This window comes from Macaca mulatta, chromosome 15 (assembly GCF_049350105.2).
Source record: "Macaca mulatta isolate MMU2019108-1 chromosome 15, T2T-MMU8v2.0, whole genome shotgun sequence".
NCBI classification, from domain to species: domain Eukaryota; kingdom Metazoa; phylum Chordata; class Mammalia; order Primates; family Cercopithecidae; genus Macaca; species Macaca mulatta.
Genome location: NC_133420.1, coordinates 30,710,487 through 30,732,640, shown reverse-complemented (window position 1 = coordinate 30,732,640; position 22,154 = coordinate 30,710,487).

Genomic DNA, 22,154 nt, shown 5'->3' with positions numbered 1-22,154 from the left:
AAATACAGATGTAACTCTGTGAGATGAATTAACAGAACACTAAGCAGTTTCTCAGAAAGCTTCTTTCCAGATTTCAAGTGAGGATAATTCCTTTTTCCCCATAGCCCTCTATGGGCTTCCAAATATCACTTAGCCAATTCCACAAGAACTGTCTTAGCGAAAGGCTTCTTGAGGGGAAAGCTTTAACTCTGTGAGATGATTTCACAGAACACAAAGAAGTTTCTCAGAAAGCTTCTTTCTCTTTGTTATCGGAGGATATTTCCTTTGCCCCTATATTCTTCATAGGAATCCGAAATATCTGTTCTCCGATTCCAAAGAAATAAGGCTAGCAAAGAGATCCACGAAATAAAGATGTAACTCTGTGAGATGAATTAACAGAACACTCAGCAGTTTCTCAGAAAGCTTCTTTCCAGATTTCATCTGAGGATATTTCCTTTTTCACCATAGCCCTCTATGGGCTTCCAAATATCACTTTGCCAATTCCACAAGAACTGTCTTAGCGAAAGGCTTCTTGAGGGGAAAGCTGTAACTCTCTGAGATGATTTCACAGAGCACAAAGAAGTTTCTCAGAAAGCTTCTTTCTCTTTGTTATCGGATGATATTTTCTTTGTCCCTATAGTCTTCAATGGGATCCGAAATATCTGTTCTCAGATTCCACAGAAATAAGGCTAGCAAAGAGATCCACGAAATACAGATGTAACTCTGTGAGATGAATTAACAGAACACTAAGCAGTTTCTCAGAAAGCTTCTTTCCAGATTTCATCTGAGGATATTTCCTTTTTCACCATAGCTCTCTATGGGCTTCCAAATATCACTTTGCCAATTCCACGAGAACTGTCTTAGCGAAAGGCTTCTTGAGGGGAAAGCTGTAACTCTGTGAGATGATTTCACAGAACACAAAGAAGTTTCTCAGAAAGCTTCTTTCTCTTTGTTATCGGAGGATATTTCCTTTGCCCCTATAGTCTTACTAGGAATCCGAAATATCTGTTCTCAGATTCCACAGAAATAACGCTAGCAAAGAGATCCACGAAATACAGATGTAACTCTGTGAGATGAATTAACAGAACACTAAGCAGTTTCACCGAAAGCTTCTTTCCAGATTTCATCTGAGGATATTTCCTTTTTCACCATAGCCATCTATGGGCTAACAAATATCACTTTGCCAATTCCACAAGAACTGTCTTAGCGAAAGGCTTCTTGAGGGGAAAGCTGTAACTCTGTGAGATGATTTCAGAGAATACAAAGAAGTTTCTCAGAAAGCTTCCTTCTCTTTGTTATCGGAGGATATTTGCTTTGGCCCTATAGTCTTCAAAGGGATCCGAAATATCTGTTCTCAGATTCCACAGAAATAAGGCTAGCAAAGAGATCCACGAAATACAGATGTAACTCTGTGAGATGAATTAACAGAACACTAAGCTGTTTCTCAGAAAGATTCTTTCCAGATTTCATCTGAGGATATTTCCTTTTTCACCATAGCCCTCTATGGGCTTCCAAATATCACTTTGCCAATTCCACGAGAACTGTCTTAGCGAAAGGCTTCTTGAGGGGAAAGCTGTAACTCTGTGAGATGATTTCACAGAACACAAAGAAGTTTCTCAGAAAGCTTCTTTCTCTTTGTTATCGGATTATATTTCCTTTGGCCCTATAGTCTTCAATGGGATCCGAAATATCTGTTCTCAGATTCCACAGAAATAAGGCTAGCAAAGAGATCCACGAAATACAGATATAACTCTGTGAGATGAATTAACAGAACACTCAGAAGTTTCTCAGAAAGCTTCTTTCCAGATTTCATCTGAGGATATTTCCTTTTTCACTATAGCCCTCTATGGGCTTCCAAATATCACTTTGCCCATTCCACAAGAACTGTCTTAGCGAAAGGCTTCTTGAGGGGAAAGCTGTAACTCTGTGAGATGATTTCACAGAACACAAAGAAGTTTCTCAGAAAGCTTCTTTCTCTTTGTTATCGGAGGATATTTCCTTTGGCCCTATAGTCTTCAATGGGATCCGAAATACCTGTTCTCAGATTCCACAGAAATAAGGCTAGCAAAGAGATCCACGAAATACAGATGTAACTCAGTGAGATGAATTAACAGAACACTCAGAAGTTTCTCAGAAAGCTTCTTTCCAGATTTCATCTGAGGATATTTCCTTTTTCACTATAGCCCTCTATGGGCTTCCAAATATCACTTTGCCAATTCCACAAGAACTGTCTTAGCGAAAGGCTTCTTGAAGGGAAAGCTGTAACTCTGTGAGATGATTTCACAGAACACAAAGAAGTTTCTCAGAAAGCTTCTTTCTCTTTGTTATCGGAGGATATTTCCTTTGCCCCTATATTCTTCATAGGAATCCGAAATATCTGTTCTCCGATTCCAAAGAAATAAGGCTAGCAAAGAGATCCACGAAATACAGATGTAACTCTGTGAGATGAATTAACAGAACACTAAGCAGTTTCTCAGAAAGCTTCTTTCCAGATTTCATCTGAGGATATTTCCTTTTTCACCATAGCCCTCTATGGGCTTCCAAATATCACTTTGCCAATTCCACAAGAACTGTCTTAGCGAAAGGCTTCTTGAGGGGAAAGCTGTAACTCTGTGAGATGATTTCACAGAGCACAAAGAAGTTTCTCAGAAAGCTTCTTTCTCTTTGTTATCGGATGATATTTCCTTTGTCCCTATAGTCTTCAAAGGGATCCGAAATATCTGTTCTCAGATTCCACAGAAATAAGGCTAGCAAAGAGATCCACGAAATACAGATGTAACTCTGTGAGATGAATTAACAGAACACTAAGCAGTTTCTCAGAAAGCTTCTTTCCAGATTTCATCTGAGGATATTTCCTTTTTCACCATAGCCCTCTATGGGCTTCCAAATATCACTTTGCCAATTCCACGAGAACTGTCTTAGCGAAAGGCTTCTTGAGGGGAAAGCTGTAACTCTGTGAGATGATTTCACAGAACACAAAGAAGTTTCTCAGAAAGCTTCTTTCTCTTTGTTATCGGAGGATATTTCCTTTGGCCCTATAGTCTTCAATGGGATCCGAAATATCTGTTCTCAGATTCCACAGAAATAAGGCTAGCAAAGAGATCCACGAAATACAGATATAACTCTGTGAGATGAATTAACAGAACACTCAGAAGTTTCTCAGAAAGCTTCTTTCCAGATTTCATCTGAGGATATTTCCTTTTTCACCATAGCCCTCTATGGGCTTCCAAATATCACTTTGCCAATTCCACGAGAACTGTCTTAGCGAAAGGCTTCTTGAGGGGAAAGCTGTAACTCTGTGAGATGATTTCACAGAACACAAAGAAGTTTCTCAGAAAGCTTCTTTCTCTTTGTTATCGGAGGATATTTCCTTTGGCCCTATAGTCTTCAATGGGATCCGAAATACCTGTTCTCAGATTCCACAGAAATAAGGCTAGCAAAGAGATCCACGAAATACAGATGTAACTCAGTGAGATGAATTAACAGAACACTCAGAAGTTTCTCAGAAAGCTTCTTTCCAGATTTCATCTGAGGATATTTCCTTTTTCACTATAGCCCTCTATGGGCTTCCAAATATCACTTTGCCAATTCCACAAGAACTGTCTTAGCGAAAGGCTTCTTGAAGGGAAAGCTGTAACTCTGTGAGATGATTTCACAGAACACAAAGAAGTTTCTCAGAAAGCTTCTTTCTCTTTGTTATCGGAGGATATTTCCTTTGCCCCTATATTCTTCATAGGAATCCGAAATATCTGTTCTCCGATTCCAAAGAAATAAGGCTAGCAAAGAGATCCACGAAATACAGATGTAACTCTGTGAGATGAATTAACAGAACACTCAGCAGTTTCTCAGAAAGCTTCTTTCCAGATTTCATCTGAGGATATTTCCTTTTTCACCATAGCCCTCTATGGGCTTCCAAATATCACTTTGCCAATTCCACAAGAACTGTCTTAGCGAAAGGCTTCTTGAGGGGAAAGCTGTAACTCTGTGAGATGATTTCTCAGAGCACAAAGAAGTTTCTCAGAAAGCTTCTTTCTCTTTGTTATCGGATGATATTTCCTTTGTCCCTATAGTCTTCAATGGGATCCGAAATATCTGTTCTCAGATTCCACAGAAATAAGGCTAGCAAAGAGATCCACGAAATACAGATGTAACTCTGTGAGATGAATTAACAGAACACTAAGCAGTTTCTCAGAAAGCTTCTTTCCAGATTTCATCTGAGGATATTTCCTTTTTCACCATAGCCCTCTAGGGGCTTCCAAATATCACTTTGCCAATTCCACGAGAACTGTCTTAGCGAAAGGCTTCTTGAGGGGAAAGCTGTAACTCTGTGAGATGATTTCACAGAACACAAAGAAGTTTCTCAGAAAGCTTCTTTCTCTTTGTTATCGGAGGATATTTCCTTTGGCCCTATAGTCTTCAATGGGATCCGAAATATCTGTTCTCAGATTCCACAGAAATAAGGCTAGCAAAGAGATCCACGAAATACAGATATAACTCTGTGAGATGAATTAACAGAACACTCAGAAGTTTCTCGGAAAGCTTCTTTCCAGATTTCATCTGAGGATATTTCCTTTTTCACTATAGCCCTCTAAGGGCTTCCAAATATCACTTTGCCCATTCCACAAGAACTGTCTTAGCGAAAGGCTTCTTGAGGGGAAAGCTGTAACTCTGTGAGATGATTTCACAGAACACAAAGAAGTTTCTCAGAAAGCTTCTTTCTCTTTGTTATCGGAGGATATTTCCTTTGGCCCTATAGTCTTCAATGGGATCCGAAATACCTGTTCTCAGATTCCACAGAAATAAGGCTAGCAAAGAGATCCACGAAATACAGATGTAACTCAGTGAGATGAATTAACAGAACACTCAGAAGTTTCTCAGAAAGCTTCTTTCCAGATTTCATCTGAGGATATTTCCTTTTTCACTATAGCCCTCTATGGGCTTCCAAATATCACTTTGCCAATTCCACAAGAACTGTCCTAGCGAAAGGCTTCTTGAGGGGAAAGCTGTAACTCTGTGAGATGATTTCACAGAACACAAAGAAGTTTCTCAGAAAGCTTCTTTCTCTTTGTTATCGGAGGATATTTCCTTTGCCCCTATAGTCTTCATAGGAATCCGAAATATCTGTTCTCAGATTCCACAGAAATAAGGCTAGCAAAGAGATCCACGAAATACAGATGTAACTCTGTGAGATGAATTAACAGAACACTAAGCACTTTCTCAGAAAGCTTCTTTCCAGATTTCATCTGAGGATATTTCCTTTTTCACCATAGCCCTCTAAGGGCTTCCAAATATCACTATGCCAATTCCACAAGAACGGTCTTAGCGAAAGGCTTCTTGAGGGGAAAGCTGTAACTCTGTGAGATGATTTCACAGAACACAAAGAAGTTTCTCAGAAAGCTTCTTTCTCTTTGTTATCGGATTATATTTCCTTTGGGCCTATAGTCTTCAATGGGATCCGAAATATCTGTTCTCAGATTCCACAGAAATAAGGCTAGCAAAGAGATCCACGAAATACAGATATAACTCTGTGAGATGAATTAACAGAACACTCAGAAGTTTCTCAGAAAGCTTCTTTCCAGATTTCATCTGAGGATATTTCCTTTTTCACTATAGCCCTCTATGGGCTTCCAAATATCACTTGCCCATTCCACAAGAACTGTCTTAGCGAAAGGCTTCTTGAGGGGAAAGCTGTAACTCTGTGAGATGATTTCACAGAACACAAAGAAGTTTCTCAGAAAGCTTCTTTCTCTTTGTTATCGGAGGATATTTCCTTTGGCCCTATACTCTTCAATGGGATCCGAAATACCTGTTCTCAGATTCCACAGAAATAAGGCTAGCAAAGAGATCCACGAAATACAGATGTAACTCAGTGAGATGAATTAACAGAACACTCAGAAGTTTCTCAGAAAGCTTCTTTCCAGATTTCATCTGAGGATATTTCCTTTTTCACTATAGCCCTCTATGGGCTTCCAAATATCACTTTGCCAATTCCACAAGAACTGTCTTAGCGAAAGGCTTCTTGAAGGGAAAGCTGTAACTCTGTGAGATGATTTCACAGAACACAAAGAAGTTTCTCAGAAAGCTTCTTTCTCTTTGTTATCGGAGGATATTTCCTTTGCCCCTATATTCTTCATAGGAATCCGAAATATCTGTTCTCCGATTCCAAAGAAATAAGGCTAGCAAAGAGATCCATGAAATACAGATGTAACTCTGTGAGATGAATTAACAGAACACTCAGCAGTTTCTCAGAAAGCTTCTTTCCAGATTTCAAGTGAGGATATTTCCTTTTTCACCATAGCCCTCTATGGGCTTCCAAATATCACTTTGCCAATTCCACAAGAACTGTCTTAGCGAAAGGCTTCTTGAGGGGAAAGCTGTAACTCTGTGAGATGATTTCACAGAACACTAAGCAGTTTCTCAGAAAGCTTCTTTCTCTTTGTTATCGGAGGATATTTCCTTTGGCCCTATAGTCTTCGAAGGGATCCGAAATATCTGTTCTCAGATTCCACAGAAATAAGTCTAGCAAAGAGATCCACGAAATACAGATGTAACTGTGTGAGATGAATTAACAGAACACTAAGCAGTTTCACAGAAAGCTTCTTTCCAGATTTCATCTGAGGATATTTCCTTTTCCACCATAGCCATCTATGGGCTTCCAAATATCACTTTGCCAATTCCACAAGAACTGTCTTAGCGAAAGGCTTCTTGAGGGGAAAGCTGTAACTCTGTGAGATGATTTCACAGAATACAAAGAAGTTTCTCAGAAAGCTTCCTTCTCTTTGTTATCGGAGGATATTTTCTGTGGCCCTATAGTCTTCAACGGGATCCGAAATATCTGTTCTCAGATTCCACAGAAATAAGGCTAGCAAAGAGATCCACGAAATACAGATGTAACTCTGTGAGATGAATTAATAGAACACTAAGCAGTTTCTCAGAAAGCTTCTTTCCAGATTTCATCTGAGGATATTTCCTTTTTCACCAGAGCCCTCTATGGGCTTCCAAATATCACTTTGCCAATTCCACGAGAACTGTCTTAGCGAAAGGCTTCTTGAGGGGAAAGCTGTAACTCTGTGAGATGATTTCACAGAACACAAAGAAGTTTCTCAGAAAGCTTCTTTCTCTTTGTTATCGGAGGATATTTCCTTTGGCCCTATAGTCTTCAATGGGATCCGAAATACCTGTTCTCAGATTCCACAGAAATAAGGCTAGCAAAGAGATCCACGAAATACAGATGTAACTCAGTGAGATGAATTAACAGAACACTCAGAAGTTTCTCAGAGAGCTTCTTTCCAGATTTCATCTGAGGATATTTCCTTTTTCACTATAGCCCTCTATGGGCTTCCAAATATCACTTTGCCAATTCCACAAGAACTGTCTTAGCGAAAGGCTTCTTGAAGGGAAAGCTGTAACTCTGTGAGATGATTTCACAGAACACAAAGAAGTTTCTCAGAAAGCTTCTTTCTCTGTGTTATCGGAGGATATTTCCTTTGCCCCTATATTCTTCATAGGAATCCGAAATATCTGTTCTCCGATTCCAAAGAAATAAGGCTAGCAAAGAGATCCACGAAATACAGATGTAACTCTGTGGGATGAATTAACAGAACACTCAGCAGTTTCTCAGAAAGCTTCTTTCCAGATTTCATCTGAGGATATTTCCTTTTTCACCATAGCCCTCTATGGGCTTCCAAATATCACTTTGCCAATTCCACAAGAACTGTCTTAGCGAAAGGCTTCTTGAGGTGAAAGCTGTAACTCTGTGAGATGATTTCTCAGAGCACAAAGAAGTTTCTCAGAAAGCTTCTTTCTCTTTGTTATCGGATGATATTTCCTTTGTCCCTATAGTCTTCAATGGGATCCGAAATATCTGTTCTCAGATTCCACAGAAATAAGGCTAGCAAAGAGATCCACGAAATACAGATGTAACTCTGTGAGATGAATTAACAGAACACTAAGCAGTTTCTCAGAAAGCTTCTTTCCAGATTTCATCTGAGGATATTTCCTTTTTCACCATAGCCCTCTAGGGGCTTCCAAATATCACTTTGCCAATTCCACGAGAACTGTCTTAGCGAAAGGCTTCTTGAGGGGAAAGCTGTAACTCTGTGAGATGATTTCACAGAACACAAAGAAGTTTCTCAGAAAGCTTCTTTCTCTTTGTTATCGGAGGATATTTCCTTTGGCCCTATAGTCTTCAATGGGATCCGAAATATCTGTTCTCAGATTCCACAGAAATAAGGCTAGCAAAGAGATCCACGAAATACAGATATAACTCTGTGAGATGAATTAACAGAACACTCAGAAGTTTCTCAGAAAGCTTCTTTCCAGATTTCATCTGAGGATATTTCCTTTTTCACTATAGCCCTCTAAGGGCTTCCAAATATCACTTTGCCCATTCCACAAGAACTGTCTTAGCGAAAGGCTTCTTGAGGGGAAAGCTGTAACTCTGTGAGATGATTTCACAGAACACAAAGAAGTTTCTTAGAAAGCTTCTTTCTCTTTGTTATCGGAGGATATTTCCTTTGGCCCTATAGTCTTCAATGGGATCCGAAATACCTGTTCTCAGATTCCACAGAAATAAGGCTAGCAAAGAGATCCACGAAATACAGATGTAACTCAGTGAGATGAATTAACAGAACACTCAGAAGTTTCTCAGAAAGCTTCTTTCCAGATTTCATCTGAGGATATTTCCTTTTTCACTATAGCCCTCTATGGGCTTCCAAATATCACTTTGCCAATTCCACAAGAACTGTCTTAGCGAAAGGCTTCTTGAGGGGAAAGCTGTAACTCTGTGAGATGATTTCACAGAACACAAAGAAGTTTCTCAGAAAGCTTCTTTCTCTTTGTTATCGGAGGATATTTCCTTTGCCCCTATAGTCTTCATAGGAATCCGAAATATCTGTTCTCAGATTCCACAGAAATAAGGCTAGCAAAGAGATCCACGAAATACAGATGTAACTCTGTGAGATGAATTAACAGAACACTAAGCACTTTCTCAGAAAGCTTCTTTCCAGATTTCATCTGAGGATATTTCCTTTTTCACCATAGCCCTCTAAGGGCTTCCAAATATCACTATGCCAATTCCACAAGAACGGTCTTAGCGAAAGGCTTCTTGAGGGGAAAGCTGTAACTCTGTGAGATGATTTCACAGAACACAAAGAAGTTTCTCAGAAAGCTTCTTTCTCTTTGTTATCGGATTATATTTCCTTTGGCCCTATAGTCTTCAATGGGATCCGAAATATCTGTTCTCAGATTCCACAGAAATAAGGCTAGCAAAGAGATCCACGAAATACAGATATAACTCTGTGAGATGAATTAACAGAACACTCAGAAGTTTCTCAGAAAGCTTCTTTCCAGATTTCATCTGAGGATATTTCCTTTTTCACTATAGCCCTCTATGGGCTTCCAAATATCACTTGCCCATTCCACAAGAACTGTCTTAGCGAAAGGCTTCTTGAGGGGAAAGCTGTAACTCTGTGAGATGATTTCACAGAACACAAAGAAGTTTCTCAGAAAGCTTCTTTCTCTTTGTTATCGGAGGATATTTCCTTTGGCCCTATAGTCTTCAATGGGATCCGAAATACCTGTTCTCAGATTCCACAGAAATAAGGCTAGCAAAGAGATCCACGAAATACAGATGTAACTCTGTGAGATGAATTAACAGAACACTCAGAAGTTTCTCAGAAAGCTTCTTTCCAGATTTCATCTGAGGATATTTCCTTTTTCACTATAGCCCTCTATGGGCTTCCAAATATCACTTTGCCAATTCCACAAGAACTGTCTTAGCGAAAGGCTTCTTGAAGGGAAAGCTGTAACTCTGTGAGATGATTTCACAGAACACAAAGAAGTTTCTCAGAAAGCTTCTTTCTCTTTGTTATCGGAGGATATTTCCTTTGCCCCTATATTCTTCATAGGAATCCGAAATATCTGTTCTCCGATTCCAAAGAAATAAGGCTAGCAAAGAGATCCATGAAATACAGATGTAACTCTGTGAGATGAATTAACAGAACACTCAGCAGTTTCTCAGAAAGCTTCTTTCCAGATTTCAAGTGAGGATATTTCCTTTTTCACCATAGCCCTCTATGGGCTTCCAAATATCACTTTGCCAATTCCACAAGAACTGTCTTAGCGAAAGGCTTCTTGAGGGGAAAGCTGTAACTCTGTGAGATGATTTCACAGAACACTAAGCAGTTTCTCAGAAAGCTTCTTTCTCTTTGTTATGGGAGGATATTTCCTTTGGCCCTATAGTCTTCGAAGGGATCCGAAATATCTGTACTCAGATTCCACAGAAATAAGTCTAGCAAAGAGATCCACGAAATACAGATGTAACTGTGTGAGATGAATTAACAGAACACTAAGCAGTTTCACAGAAAGCTTCTTTCCAGATTTCATCTGAGGATATTTGCTTTTCCACCATAGCCATCTATGGGCTTCCAAATATCACTTTGCCAATTCCACAAGAACTGTCTTAGCGAAAGGCTTCTTGAGGGGAAAGCTGTAACTCTGTGAGATGATTTCAAAGAATACAAAGAAGTTTCTCAGAAAGCTTCCTTCTCTTTGTTATCGGAGGATATTTTCTTTGGCCCTATAGTCTTCAAAGGGATCCGAAATATCTGTTCTCAGATTCCACAGAAATAAGGCTAGCAAAGAGATCCACGAAATACAGATGTAACTCTGTGAGATGAATTAACAGAACACTAAGCAGTTTCTCAGAAAGCTTCTTTCCAGATTTCATCTGAGGATATTTCCTTTTTCACCATAGCCCTCTATGGGCTTCCAAATATCACTTTGCCAATTCCACGAGAACTGTCTTAGCGAAAGGCTTCTTGAGGGGAAAGCTGTAACTCTGTGAGATGATTTCACAGAACACGAAGTTTCTCAGAAAGCTTCTTTCTCTTTGTTATCGGAGGATATTTCCTTTGGCCCTATAGTCTTCAATGGGATCCGAAATACCTGTTCTCAGATTCCACAGAAATAAGGCTAGCAAAGAGATCCACGAAATACAGATGTAACTCAGTGAGATGAATTAACAGAACACTCAGAAGTTTCTCAGAAAGCTTCTTTCCAGATTTCATCTGAGGATATTTCCTTTTTCACTATAGCCCTCTATGGGCTTCCAAATATCACTTTGCCAATTCCACAAGAACTGTCTTAGCGAAAGGCTTCTTGAAGGGAAAGCTGTAACTCTGTGAGATGATTTCACAGAACACAAAGAAGTTTCTCAGAAAGCTTCTTTCTCTTTGTTATCGGAGGATATTTCCTTTGCCCCTATATTCTTCATAGGAATCCGAAATATCTGTTCTCCGATTCCAAAGAAATAAGGCTAGCAAAGAGATCCACGAAATACAGATGTAACTCTGTGAGATGAATTAACAGAACACTCAGCAGTTTCTCAGAAAGCTTCTTTCCAGATTTCATCTGAGGATATTTCCTTTTTCACCATAGCCCTCTATGGGCTTCCAAATATCACTTTGCCAATTCCACAAGAACTGTCTTAGCGAAAGGCTTCTTGAGGGGAAAGCTGTAACTCTGTGAGATGATTTCTCAGAGCACAAAGAAGTTTCTCAGAAAGCTTCTTTCTCTTTGTTATCGGATGATATTTCCTTTGTCCCCATAGTCTTCAAAGGGATCCGAAATATCTGTTCTCAGATTCCACAGAAATAAGGCTAGCAAAGAGATCCACGAAATACAGATGTAACTCTGTGAGATGAATTAACAGAACACTAAGCAGTTTCTCAGAAAGCTTCTTTCCAGATTTCATCTGAGGATATTTCCTTTTTCACCATAGCCCTCTAGGGGCTTCCAAATATCACTTTGCCCATTCCACAAGAACTGTCTTAGCGAAAGGCTTCTTGAGGGGAAAGCTGTAACTCTGTGAGATGATTTCACAGAACACAAAGAAGTTTCTCAGAAAGCTTCTTTCTCTTTGTTATCGGAGGATATTTCCTTTGGCCCTATAGTCTTCAATGGGATCCGAAATACCTGTTCTCAGATTCCACAGAAATAAGGCTAGCAAAGAGATCCACGAAATACAGATGTAACTCAGTGAGATGAATTAACAGAACACTCAGTAGTTTCTCAGAAAGCTTCTTTCCAGATTTCATCTGAGGATATTTCCTTTTTCACTATAGCCCTCTATGGGCTTCCAAATATCACTTTGCCAATTCCACAAGAACTGTCTTAGCGAAAGGCTTCTTGAGGGGAAAGCTGTAACTCTGTGAGATGATTTCACAGAACACAAAGAAGTTTCTCAGAAAGCTTCTTTCTCTTTGTTATCGGAGGATATTTCCTTTGCCCCTATAGTCTTCATAGGAATCCGAAATATCTGTTCTCAGATTCCACAGAAATAAGGCTACCAAAGAGATCCACGAAATACAGACGTAACTCTGTGAGATGAATTAACAGAACACTAAGCACTTTCTCAGAAAGCTTCTTTCCAGATTTCATCTGAGGATATTTCCTTTTTCACCATAGCCCTCTAAGGGCTTCCAAATATCACTATGCCAATTCCACAAGAACGGTCTTAGCGAAAGGCTTCTTGAGGGGAAAGCTGTAACTCTGTGAGATGATTTCACAGAACACAAAGAAGTTTCTCAGAAAGCTTCTTTCTCTTTGTTATCGGAGGATATTTCCTTTGGCCCTATAGTCTTCAATGGGATCCGAAATACCTGTTCTCAGATTCCACAGAAATAAGGCTAGCAAAGAGATCCACGAAATACAGATGTAACTCAGTGAGATGAATTAACAGAACACTCAGAAGTTTCTCAGAAAGCTTCTTTCCAGATTTCATCTGAGGATATTTCCTTTTTCACTATAGCCCTCTATGGGCTTCCAAATATCACTTTGCCAATTCCACAAGAACTGTCTTAGCGAAAGGCTTCTTGAAGAGAAAGCTGTAACTCTGTGAGATGATTTCACAGAACACAAAGAAGTTTCTCAGAAAGCTTCTTTCTCTTTGTTATCGGAGGATATTTCCTTTGCCCCTATATTCTTCATAGGAATCCGAAATATCTGTTCTCCGATTCCAAAGAAATAAGGCTAGCAAAGAGATCCATGAAATACAGATGTAACTCTGTGAGATGAATTAACAGAACACTCAGCAGTTTCTCAGAAAGCTTCTTTCCAGATTTCAAGTGAGGATATTACCTTTTTCACCATAGCCCTCTATGGGCTTCCAAATATCACTTTGCCAATTCCACAAGAACTGTCTTAGCGAAAGGCTTCTTGAGGGGAAAGCTGTAACTCTGTGAGATGATTTCACAGAACACTAAGCAGTTTCTCAGAAAGCTTCTTTCTCTTTGTTATGGGAGGATATTTCCTTTGGCCCTATAGTCTTCGAAGGGATCCGAAATATCTGTTCTCAGATTCCACAGAAATAAGTCTAGCAAAGAGATCCACGAAATACAGATGTAACTGTGTGAGATGAATTAACAGAACACTAAGCAGTTTCACAGAAAGCTTCTTTCCAGATTTCATCTGAGGATATTTCCTTTTCCACCATAGCCATCTATGGGCTTCCAAATATCACTTTGCCAATTCCACAAGAACTGTCTTAGCGAAAGGCTTCTTGAGGGGAAAGCTGTAACTCTGTGAGATGATTTCACAGAATACAAAGAAGTTTCTCAGAAAGCTTCCTTCTCTTTGTTATCGGAGGATATTTTCTTTGGCCCTATAGTCTTCAAAGGGATCCGAAATATCTGTTCTCAGATTCCACAGAAATAAGGCTAGCAAAGAGATCCACGAAATACAGATGTAACTCTGTGAGATGAATTAACAGAACACTAAGCAGTTTCTCAGAAAGCTTCTTTCCAGATTTCATCTGAGGATATTTCCTTTTTCACCATAGCCCTCTATGGGCTTCCAAATATCACTTTGCCAATTCCACGAGAACTGTCTTAGCGAAAGGCTTCTTGAGGGGAAAGCTGTAACTCTGTGAGATGATTTCACAGAACACGAAGTTTCTCAGAAAGCTTCTTTCTCTTTGTTATCGGAGGATATTTCCTTTGGCCCTATAGTCTTCAATGGGATCCGAAATACCTGTTCTCAGATTCCACAGAAATAAGGCTAGCAAAGAGATCCACGAAATACAGATGTAACTCAGTGAGATGAATTAACAGAACACTCAGAAGTTTCTCAGAAAGCTTCTTTCCAGATTTCATCTGAGGATATTTCCTTTTTCACTATAGCCCTCTATGGGCTTCCAAATATCACTTTGCCAATTCCACAAGAACTGTCTTAGCGAAAGGCTTCTTGAAGGGAAAGCTGTAACTCTGTGAGATGATTTCACAGAACACAAAGAAGTTTCTCAGAAAGCTTCTTTCTCTTTGTTATCGGAGGATATTTCCTTTGCCCCTATATTCTTCATAGGAATCCGAAATATCTGTTCTCCGATTCCAAAGAAATAAGGCTAGCAAAGAGATCCACGAAATACAGATGTAACTCTGTGAGATGAATTAACAGAACACTCAGCAGTTTCTCAGAAAGCTTCTTTCCAGATTTCATCTGAGGATATTTCCTTTTTCACCATAGCCCTCTATGGGCTTCCAAATATCACTTTGCCAATTCCACAAGAACTGTCTTAGCGAAAGGCTTCTTGAGGGGAAAGCTGTAACTCTGTGAGATGATTTCTCAGAGCACAAAGAAGTTTCTCAGAAAGCTTCTTTCTCTTTGTTATCGGATGATATTTCCTTTGTCCCTATAGTCTTCAATGGGATCCGAAATATCTGTTCTCAGATTCCACAGAAATAAGGCTAGCAAACAGATCCACGAAATACAGATGTAACTCTGTGAGATGAATTAACAGAACACTAAGCAGTTTCTCAGAAAGCTTCTTTCCAGATTTCATCTGAGGATATTTCCTTTTTCACCATAGCCCTCTAGGGGCTTCCAAATATCACTTTGCCAATTCCACGAGAACTGTCTTAGCGAAAGGCTTCTTGAGGGGAAAGCTGTAACTCTGTGATATGATTTCACAGAACACAAAGAAGTTTCTCAGAAAGCTTCTTTCTCTTTGTTATCGGAGGATATTTCCTTTGGCCCTATAGTCTTCAATGGGATCCGAAATATCTGTTCTCAGATTCCACAGAAATAAGGCTAGCAAAGAGATCCACGAAATACAGATATAACTCTGTGAGATGAATTAACAGAACACTCAGAAGTTTCTCAGAAAGCTTCTTTCCAGATTTCATCTGAGGATATTTCCTTTTTCACTATAGCCCTCTAAGGGCTTCCAAATATCACTTTGCCCATTCCACAAGAACTGTCTTAGCGAAAGGCTTCTTGAGGGGAAAGCTGTAACTCTGTGAGATGATTTCACAGAACACAAAGAAGTTTCTCAGAAAGCTTCTTTCTCTTTGTTATCGGAGGATATTTCCTTTGGCCCTATAGTCTTCAATGGGATCCGAAATACCTGTTCTCAGATTCCACAGAAATAAGGCTAGCAAAGAGATCCACGAAATACAGATGTAACTCTGTGAGATGAATTAACAGAACACTCAGTAGTTTCTCAGAAAGCTTCTTTCCAGATTTCATCTGAGGATATTTCCTTTTTCACTATAGCCCTCTATGGGCTTCCAAATATCACTTTGCCAATTCCACAAGAACTGTCTTAGCGAAAGGCTTCTTGAGGGGAAAGCTGTAACTCTGTGAGATGATTTCACAGAACACAAAGAAGTTTCTCAGAAAGCTTCTTTCTCTTTGTTATCGGAGGATATTTCCTTTGCCCCTATAGTCTTCATAGGAATCCGAAATATCTGTTCTCAGATTCCACAGAAATAAGGCTAGCAAAGAGATCCACGAAATACAGACGTAACTCTGTGAGATGAATTAACAGAACACTAAGCACTTTCTCAGAAAGCTTCTTTCCAGATTTCATCTGAGGATATTTCCTTTTTCACCATAGCCCTCTAAGGGCTTCCAAATATCACTATGCCAATTCCACAAGAACGGTCTTAGCGAAAGGCTTCTTGAGGGGAAAGCTGTAACTCTGTGAGATGATTTCACAGAACACAAAGAAGTTTCTCAGAAAGCTTCTTTCTCTTTGTTATCGGAGGATATTTCCTTTGGCCCTATAGTCTTCAATGGGATCCGAAATACCTGTTCTCAGATTCCACAGAAATAAGGCTAGCAAAGAGATCCACGAAATACAGATGTAACTCAGTGAGATGAATTAACAGAACACTCAGAAGTTTCTCAGAAAGCTTCTTTCCAGATTTCATCTGAGGATATTTCCTTTTTCACTATAGCCCTCTATGGGCTTCCAAATATCACTTTGCCAATTCCACAAGAACTGTCTTAGCGAAAGGCTTCTTGAAGAGAAAGCTGTAACTCTGTGAGATGATTTCACAGAACACAAAGAAGTTTCTCAGAAAGCTTCTTTCTCTTTGTTATCGGAGGATATTTCCTTTGCCCCTATATTCTTCATAGGAATCCGAAATATCTGTTCTCCGATTCCAAAGAAATAAGGCTAGCAAAGAGATCCATGAAATACAGATGTAACTCTGTGAGATGAATTAACAGAACACTCAGCAGTTTCTCAGAAAGCTTCTTTCCAGATTTCAAGTGAGGATATTACCTTTTTCACCATAGCCCTCTATGGGCTTCCAAATATCACTTTGCCAATTCCACAAGAACTGTCTTAGCGAAAGGCTTCTTGAGGGGAAAGCTGTAACTCTGTGAGATGATTTCACAGAACACTAAGCAGTTTCTCAGAAAGCTTCTTTCTCTTTGTTATGGGAGGATATTTCCTTTGGCCCTATAGTCTTCGAAGGGATCCGAAATATCTGTTCTCAGATTCCACAGAAATAAGTCTAGCAAAGAGATCCACGAAATACAGATGTAACTGTGTGAGATGAATTAACAGAACACTAAGCAGTTTCACAGAAAGCTTCTTTCCAGATTTCATCTGAGGATATTTCCTTTTCCACCATAGCCATCTATGGGCTTCCAAATATCACTTTGCCAATTCCACAAGAACTGTCTTAGCGAAAGGCTTCTTGAGGGGAAAGCTGTAACTCTGTGAGATGATTTCACAGAATACAAAGAAGTTTCTCAGAAAGCTTCCTTCTCTTTGTTATCGGAGGATATTTTCTTTGGCCCTATAGTCTTCAAAGGGATCCGAAATATCTGTTCTCAGATTCCACAGAAATAAGGCTAGCAAAGAGATCCACGAAATACAGATGTAACTCTGTGAGATGAATTAACAGAACACTAAGCAGTTTCTCAGAAAGCTTCTTTCCAGATTTCATCTGAGGATATTTCCTTTTTCACCATAGCCCTCTATGGGCTTCCAAATATCACTTTGCCAATTCCACGAGAACTGTCTTAGCGAAAGGCTTCTTGAGGGGAAAGCTGTAACTCTGTGAGATGATATCACAGAACACGAAGTTTCTCAGAAAGCTTCTTTCTCTTTGTTATCGGAGGATATTTCCTTTGGCCCTATAGTCTTCAATGGGATCCGAAATACCTGTTCTCAGATTCCACAGAAATAAGGCTAGCAAAGAGATCCACGAAATACAGATGTAACTCAGTGAGATGAATTAACAGAACACTAAGCAGTTTCTCAGAAAGCTTCTTTCCAGATTTCATCTGAGGATATTTCCTTTTTCACTATAGCCCTCTATGGGCTTCCAAATATCACTTTGCCAATTCCACAAGAACTGTCTTAGCGAAAGGCTTCTTGAAGGGAAAGCTGTAACTCTGTGAGATGATTTCACAGAACACAAAGAAGTTTCTCAGAAAGCTTCTTTCTCTTTGTTATCGGAGGATATTTCCTTTGCCCCTATATTCTTCATAGGAATCCGAAATATCTGTTCTCCGATTCCAAAGAAATAAGGCTAGCAAAGAGATCCACGAAATACAGATGTAACTCTGTGAGATGAATTAACAGAACACTCAGCAGTTTCTCAGAAAGCTTCTTTCCAGATTTCATCTGAGGATATTTCCTTTTTCACCATAGCCCTCTATGGGCTTCCAAATATCACTTTGCCAATTCCACAAGAACTGTCTTAGCGAAAGGCTTCTTGAGGGGAAAGCTGTAACTCTGTGAGATGATTTCTCAGAGCACAAAGAAGTTTCTCAGAAAGCTTCTTTCTCTTTGTTATCGGAGGATATTTCCTTTGTCCCTATAGTCTTCAATGGGATCCGAAATATCTGTTCTCAGATTCCACAGAAATAAGGCTAGCAAACAGATCCACGAAATACAGATGTAACTCTGTGAGATGAATTAACAGAACACTAAGCAGTTTCTCAGAAAGCTTCTTTCCAGATTTCATCTGAGGATATTTCCTTTTTCACCATAGCCCTCTAGGGGCTTCCAAATATCACTTTGCCAATTCCACGAGAACTGTCTTAGCGAAAGGCTTCTTGAGGGGAAAGCTGTAACTCTGTGAGATGATTTCACAGAACACAAAGAAGTTTCTCAGAAAGCTTCTTTCTCTTTGTTATCGGAGGATATTTCCTTTGGCCCTATAGTCTTCAATGGGATCCGAAATATCTGTTCTCAGATTCCACAGAAATAAGGCTAGCAAAGAGATCCACGAAATACAGATATAACTCTGTGAGATGAATTAACAGAACACTCAGAAGTTTCTCAGAAAGCTTCTTTCCAGATTTCATCTGAGGATATTTCCTTTTTCACTATAGCCCTCTAAGGGCTTCCAAATATCACTTTGCCCATTCCACAAGAACTGTCTTAGCGAAAGGCTTCTTGAGGGGAAAGCTGTAACTCTGTGAGATGATTTCACAGAACACAAAGAAGTTTCTCAGAAAGCTTCTTTCTCTTTGTTATCGGAGGATATTTCCTTTGGCCCTATAGTCTTCAATGGGATCCGAAATACCTGTTCTCAGATTCCACAGAAATAAGGCTAGCAAAGAGATCCACGAAATACAGATGTAACTCAGTGAGATGAATTAACAGAACACTCAGTAGTTTCTCAGAAAGCTTCTTTCCAGATTTCATCTGAGGATATTTCCTTTTTCACTATAGCCCTCTATGGGCTTCCAAATATCACTTTGCCAATTCCACAAGAACTGTCTTAGCGAAAGGCTTCTTGAGGGGAAAGCTGTAACTCTGTGAGATGATTTCACAGAACACAAAGAAGTTTCTCAGAAAGCTTCTTTCTCTTTGTTATCGGAGGATATTTCCTTTGCCCCTATAGTCTTCATAGGAATCCGAAATATCTGTTCTCAGATTCCACAGAAATAAGGCTAGCAAAGAGATCCACGAAATACAGATGTAACTCTGTGAGATGAATTAACAGAACACTAAGCACTTTCTCAGAAAGCTTCTTTCCAGATTTCATCTGAGGATATTTCCTTTTTCACCATAGCCCTCTAAGGGCTTCCAAATATCACTATGCCAATTCCACAAGAACGGTCTTAGCGAAAGGCTTCTTGAGGGGAAAGCTGTAACTCTGTGAGATGATTTCACAGAACACAAAGAAGTTTCTCAGAAAGCTTCTTTCTCTTTGTTATCGGAGGATATTTCCTTTGGCCCTATAGTCTTCAAAGGGATCGGAAATATCTGTTCTCAGATTCCACAGAAATAAGGCTAGCAAAGAGATCCACGAAATACAGATGTAACTCTGTGAGATGAATTAACAGAACACTAAGCAGTTTCTCAGAAAGCTTCTTTCGAGATTTCATCTGAGGATATTTCCTTTTTCACCATAGCCCTCTATGGGCTTCCAAATATCACTTTGCCAATTCCACAAGAACTGTCTTAGTGAAAGGCTTCTTGAGGGGAAAGCTGTAACTCTGTGAGATGATTTCACAGAACACAAGAAGTTTCTCAGAAAGCTTCTTTCTCTTTTTTATCGGAGGATATTTCCTTTGGCCCTATAGTCTTCAATGGGATCCGAAATATCTGTTCTCAGATTCCACAGAAATAAGGCTAGCAAAGAGATGCACGAAATACAGATGTAACTCTGTGAGATGAATTAACAGAACACTAAGCAGTTTCTCAGAAAGCTTCTTTCCAGATTTCATCTGAGGATATTTCCTTTTTCACCATAGCCCTCTATGGGCTTCCAAATATCACTTTGCCAATTCCACAAGAACTGTCTTAGCGAAAGGCTTCTTGAGGGGAAAGCTGTAACTCTGTGAGATGATTTCACAGAGCACAAAGAAGTTTCTCAGAAAGCTTCTTTCTCTTTGTTATCGGAGGATATTTCCTTTGGCCCTATAGTCTTCAATGGGTTCCGAAATATCTGTTCTCAGATTCCACAGAAATAAGGCTAGCAAAGAGATCCACGAAATACAGATGTAACTCTGTGAGATGAATTAACAGAACACTAAGCAGTTTCTCAGAAAGCTTCTTTCCAGATTTCATCTGAGGATATTACCTTTTTCACCATAGCCCTCTATGGGCTTCCAAATATCACTTTGCCAATTCCACAAGAACTGTCTTAGCGAAAGGCTTCTTGAGGGGAAAGCTGTAACTCTGTGAGATGATTTCACAGAACACAAAGAAGTTTCTCAGAAAGCTTCTTTCTCTTTGTTATCGGAGGATATTTCCTTTGCCCCTATATTCTTCATAGGAATCCGAAATATCTGTTCTCCGATTCCAAAGAAATAAGGCTAGCAAAGAGATCCAGGAAATACACATGTAACTCCGTGAGATGAATTAACAGAACACTAAGCAGTTTCTCAGAAAGCTTCTTTCCAGATTTCATGTGAGGATATTTCCTTTTTCACCATAGCCCTCTATGGGCTTCCAAATATCACTTTGCCAATTCCACAAGAACTGTCTTAGCGAAAGGCTTCTTGAGGGGAAAGCTGTAACTCTGTGAGATGATTTCACAGAACACAAAGAAGTTTCTCAGAAAGCTTCTTTCTCTTTGTTATCGGAGGATATTTCCTTTGCCCCTATAGTCTTCATAGGAATCCGAAATATCTGTTCTCAGATTCCACAGAAATAAGGCTAGCAAAGAGATCCACGAAATACAGATGTAACTCTGTGAGATGAATTAACAGAACACTAAGCAGTTTCTCAGAAAGCTTCTTTCCAGATTTCATCTGAGGATATTTCCTTTTTCACCATAGCCCTCTAGGGGCTTCCAAATATCACTTTGCCAATTCCACGAGAACTGTCTTAGCGAAAGGCTTCTTGAGGGGAAAGCTGTAACTCTGTGAGATGATTTCACAGAACACAAAGAAGTTTCTCAGAAAGCTTCCTTCTCTTTGTTATCGGAGGATATTTCCTTTGGCCCTATAGTCTTCAATGGGATCCGAAATATCTGTTCTCAGATTCCACAGAAATAAGGCTAGCAAAGAGATCCACGAAATACAGATGTAACTCTGTGAGATGAATTAACAGAACACTCAGAAGTTTCTCAGAAAGCTTCTTTCCAGATTTCATCTGAGGATATTTCCTTTTTCACTATAGCCCTCTAAGGGCTTCCAAATATCACTTTGCCCATTCCACAAGAACTGTCTTAGCGAAAGGCTTCTTGAGGGGAAAGCTGTAACTCTGTGAGATGATTTCACAGAACACAAAGAAGTTTCTCAGAAAGCTTCTTTCTCTTTGTTATCGGAGGATATTTCCTTTGGCCCTATAGTCTTCAATGGGATCCGAAATACCTGTTCTCAGATTCCACAGAAATAAGGCTAGCAAAGAGATCCACGAAATACAGATGTAACTCAGTGAGATGAATTAACAGAACACTCAGAAGTTTCTCAGAAAGCTTCTTTCCAGATTTCATCTCAGGATATTTCCTTTTTCACCATAGCCCTCTATGGGCTTCCAAATATCACTTTGCCAATTCCACAAGAACTGTCTTAGCGAAAGGCTTCTTGAAGGGAAAGCTGTAACTCTGTGAGATGATTTCACAGAACACAAAGAAGTTTCTCAGAAAGCTTCTTTCTCTTTGTTATCGGAGGATATTTCCTTTGCCCCTATATTCTTCATAGGAATCCGAAATATCTGTTCTCCGATTCCAAAGAAATAAGGCTAGCAAAGAGATCCACGAAATACAGATGTAACTCTGTGAGATAAATTAACAGAACACTCAGCAGTTTCTCAGAAAGCTTCTTTCCAGATTTCATCTGAGGATATTTCCTTTTTCACCATAGCCCTCTATGGGCTTCCAAATATCACTTTGCCAATTCCACAAGAACTGTCTTAGCGAAAGGCTTCTTGAGGTGAAAGCTGTAACTCTGTGAGATGATTTCACAGAGCACAA